The sequence below is a fragment of the Mauremys reevesii genome, linkage group 2, assembly GCF_016161935.1.
Source record: "Mauremys reevesii isolate NIE-2019 linkage group 2, ASM1616193v1, whole genome shotgun sequence".
NCBI classification, from domain to species: domain Eukaryota; kingdom Metazoa; phylum Chordata; order Testudines; family Geoemydidae; genus Mauremys; species Mauremys reevesii.
Window position 1 is genome coordinate 131,590,992 of NC_052624.1, and position 4,493 is coordinate 131,595,484.

Here is a 4,493-nt window from a genome sequence, read left to right on the forward strand (position 1 = left end):
CTGCCGGAGGTATAGTCAATACAGTGTTGTCTACAGTAAGAAGGTTACCCAGTAAAATTGCAGCTGTTGCTGATGGTTGTCAACAACTGCTCATTTTCTTAATGTACACAAGACTTTGGATGAGATACACAGCCTAGGTCCTGACCATATTTATCCATAAGATCACGCAATATCTCTAATCAAAGTGTAGTTATTAATGCCAGTGTCATGGCCAAATTCTAAATTTAGATAATTTTACGTTCTGCCTATCTCAGTTGTATTAATCTATAGTGTGCATCACATCCCATCTTAAACTATGGTGTAATATTGCTGTGGCCTGTTAAGTAGCCTCACCGACGTAGATGCATTTCAGTGGTGGATGAAGAGATTGCATGTGCTGTGAATACTCTTATAAGGCACTTTGCAATCTTTTGAATAAAAGACACTAATTATATAAATCTAAGGTATTCCATAAAATGTGTTATATTCCAAGTGTAGGTTTGTAAGTACCAGTCAAAGCATCCCTGAAAAAGGATGACAACACAACCATTCTCGACCAAAGGTTTAGGCTGTGAGCACCCAGATGTTTAATTAACCACTTTCCAAATTATTACTGTCTCAGTCCATGTAAATTGGATCTTTTAAGATTTCCATACGCTCCTTAAATTGACATTTCCATATCTCTGAAATGAAGAAATTGTCATCTTGATAATTCTGTTGTAATCTTGATAATTCTGTTCAACCAGTTTTTGATTCATTTTATTTATTTCTCTGAAGTAATGTTTTTATTATGACAAAATAAAAGGTTAATAAAATAGCTTATTTCACTTTATTACGTATTAAACCAACAACAAAAAATACAATGTTGGTTAATTATCTTTTGATAGATGTTCAGACTCTGAGGCTTCCCCAAGATGTTATATATAACTTTTATTTTCTCCCTATTTCTAATGGAGTTATTACAAATCAGGGATTAAAGATTTATGCAGAAATTGAAGAAGCCCAGAGCATTTTATAATGCTGTATTTGCCTATACTATCAGCCATATTCCACTAAGTCAGTGCATGGAGGCTTGAAAACCTCTGTGCACCAATCCGGCCTCTTGCAGACCAAGTGGGATCCAGTCTAGTAGAGCTCTCCCTTAGAATATTCTTCCCTTGGGGGGAGGGAGTGTCAGGCCGTGATCTGGCAAAGGACCTTTACCTGATTTCATTGGGACTATGCATGAGTATAAGGGCCTTTCCACATGAGTATAAGCCTTTCCCTTTACAGGACTGAGCCCCTAGTTTTCATCTGGGACTGCCTAGGAGTCCTATCAAAAAAGGGAGTCCACTGAACTGGCAAATGCCCATTGTCCCCTGGAGCTCAGACTGAGTAACTTGGCAGTTTAACATCAGTATAAATTCTCCTGCCCCAAATACACCCCTCTTCCCACCAACTCCTATCCCCTTGCAATACCAGACACTTTGATGAGCAGATTTACAGCTTGGGTTGAAGCCCATTTAAATATCTGGTCCTAAGATTTTTTTTTTTTTCTGAAAAGTTGTTTTAAGGCTTTTATTGGAAGTGTAAAAAGATGTTAGCTACTCTCAAAATGATTATATAAATTACAGTGGAATAATTTTACCTACAGAGCTGGGAAGTGAGGGGACAAATTCCACTTGTCCCCCTCCAAGTCCTTCCCCACCTTCTCCACTCCATCTCTACAGACAACCCAAATTTTCTCACACCCAGTCTCCTCAAACTTCCATCCTTCTCCCAAGACCCACACCTCTATCTGTGACAATATCACCTTACCCTCTCTTGCTACTTGGTGCTCCATGCCTCCATTTCCCATCTTCTGGCTCCAGGCATTGCAGTCTCCCACTCCTGGATAGGCAGATTCCAGTCTTTCTGAATGATGCAGCCCTTCAGCCAAAAGGTAGAGTCCAACCCCATTCTGAGGGGTAAACAGTCCAACAAAACAAATGTAGCAACCTTGTGCTGGGTCTTCAGCCTAACTCCAGGCTCAATAGTCTTTATTTTTCTTGCAGCTGAAGTTTTTCAGCACCTTCCTGAGTTGCCCCATAGAGGAACCCAGGCCCTTCTTCTCTTCTGGGTTCTAGTTCAGGGAAGTTGTGCAAACTACCAAGGTTCATATACTCCAATCTTTTGCTGTAAGCCCTGGATCACTTCCTACTGAGCCCTGTTACTAGATCTTTCCCAGAGCCTCTTCCTATGCTTTCTGTCTTTCTAGGCTTCTTTCCCAGGCTGGCTAGACATGGTGTAATCCTTCTCAGGTTCTCTCACAAGACCTAATCTTTGCAGGGCTTTTTCAGTGATCAGCTGCCAGCTTCCAGCAGGATTTTCTTTTCTTCCTAGCTCTGGAGAACTCTTGCATACTCCTGCCTCCCCTCAGGACTCTCTTTTCACTGGCTCCCAAGCTTCTTCTTATACTAACTTGCCCAGTCTCCTGACCCCGTAAGCACATGACCTTCCCAATTCCTAGATTAGTGACACTTTCTTTTAAAGAAGCCACCCAATTCTGTAACGCCCTTGTTTCCTCCTGCATTGATCTGAGCTGGGCATTCTCTTCTTTGGATACCTCTGTTCACTACATCAGACACAACCTCCAGGTTATAAGAGCTGGTATCATTTGTAGAGTGAATGGAGCCCAAATGAGAGCTTTGACAGTTCAATGTTTGAAATGCTGTGCAGGAAAAATCAGCAAGACTTAAAGATGACCTGGTTTAATGGGTCTAGCAAGAAGATGAGTCAAAGATGACTCCCAGCAACTGTTTAAGATTTTTTTTAGCGTATTACTCGTATTATTATCGAAACCATTCATTTAATATAAAAAATAAGTTATGCATGAATGACAAAGTTTTAATGAAATAACTCAAGGTTATAAAGTGGTTACTGTTAAGAATGGTACATTTTTTAAAAAAAGTACCGAAACATGATTCTTTTTGTGCAAATCCTTTATTTCCAGGCATTTGCATTCATGTAATACGTAGTCTTATGAGTCATCATAGTATTTGAATCTTGCAAGTGAACAACTGAAGCAAATGTTACATCAATAATCTTCCATGTGCATTAAACTAGCAATATGATGAATACAGACACTTTCAGGAGACACAGAAGCTTTAGAAGTGAAACCCACAAAATATTCAGACTTATGCACTTATTCAGTTCAGTGGGTTTTAACTACTCTAAAAAGTTTCTAATACAAATGGAAACAATGTGCTTCATTTATTTGTTTTGAGATTTATTCTGTAGGTGCTGAGAATTACAAATAACACTTGCAATGAAAAGCATTTGTCATTTGCAAGACAGGCTTATTATTTTAGAAATTTCCCCCATCTTCTTAGAACAAGTAAATAACGCTTGGGCATACAGATCTGAAATTCTCTGCCAAAAGCCAAATAACTAAAAATGGGTCTCCTTCTGTTAATGTCACAGAGAGGCTCACACAATGTTTGTTTGCAAGGCAGTGAGAATTTATGAAAATTATTTTATTTCTTTATCCTCTAATTTCTGGATTTTGAGTTGCAAATTTTTCCCAAATTGCCCATTGCTTGTATTTGACTTGCAGTAGTGAGAGTTGTTTCATTTTTTCAGGATAATCATGTAACTTAAAGCAAGAGTACAATACTTTCATGTCATCACAAAAAGGCTTTGAGTGCTTTTGGTTAAGCAGCAGCATTGAAAAATGGGAATTATCAATAGGCTCAGGCTTTGTGGGAGGGAAGACTTGATGGGACTGAGGTCTGTGTGGTAGTCAGGGAGCTTTGTTTAGTTGGGAGCTGAGTTGCTAGAGATTGAGTTTTACTGGGGACTATTGATGAGGCAAACTGCTGGTTAGATTTAGTCTGATTACTTGTTTCTGGAAAGCCTCCACCAGTGCTGCAATTAGTAAGTGGCCACACCTGCAGGGCACTTCCAGCGCTGCAACTCCCTGCAGCGCTGGCCGTACACCTCACTCAGCATGGGGAATAAGGATTCCAGCGCTGGTGCTGCAGCGCTGGTCATCAAGTGTGGCCACACACCAGCGCTGTGATTGGCCTCCAGGGTATAAGGATGTATCCCAGAATGCTTTTATAAATTACTCTCTTTGTTTTGTTATGCAGCCTCTCTTTGTTTTGTTATGAACAAGCTCCGCATGGAGCTCCGTTGCCGCTGCTGCTTATCTAAAAAACAAACAGAGCTCCTGTTTGCTGTGATCATCTGTACCTGGCTGTAAACAATCAAATCAGAGGCAGGCAGGGAGCGAATGAAACAGCGGGGAGTCGTGTTGGCTGCAGGCTGTTTGCAATGAAGAGTTAAGACTAAGGGGTCGGAAACATGTTCTGATTTTTCAAGGCAGGGAGCTAAACACACAGTGTTGGCTCCAAAAATCCCCTCTCTCTCTCTCTCCCCCCGCTCCCTGTCACACTAGACCCCACTCCACCCCCCTCTTTTGAAAAGCATGTTGCGGCCACTTGAATGCTGGGATAGCTGCCCATAATGCATCACTCCCAACAGCACTGCAAATG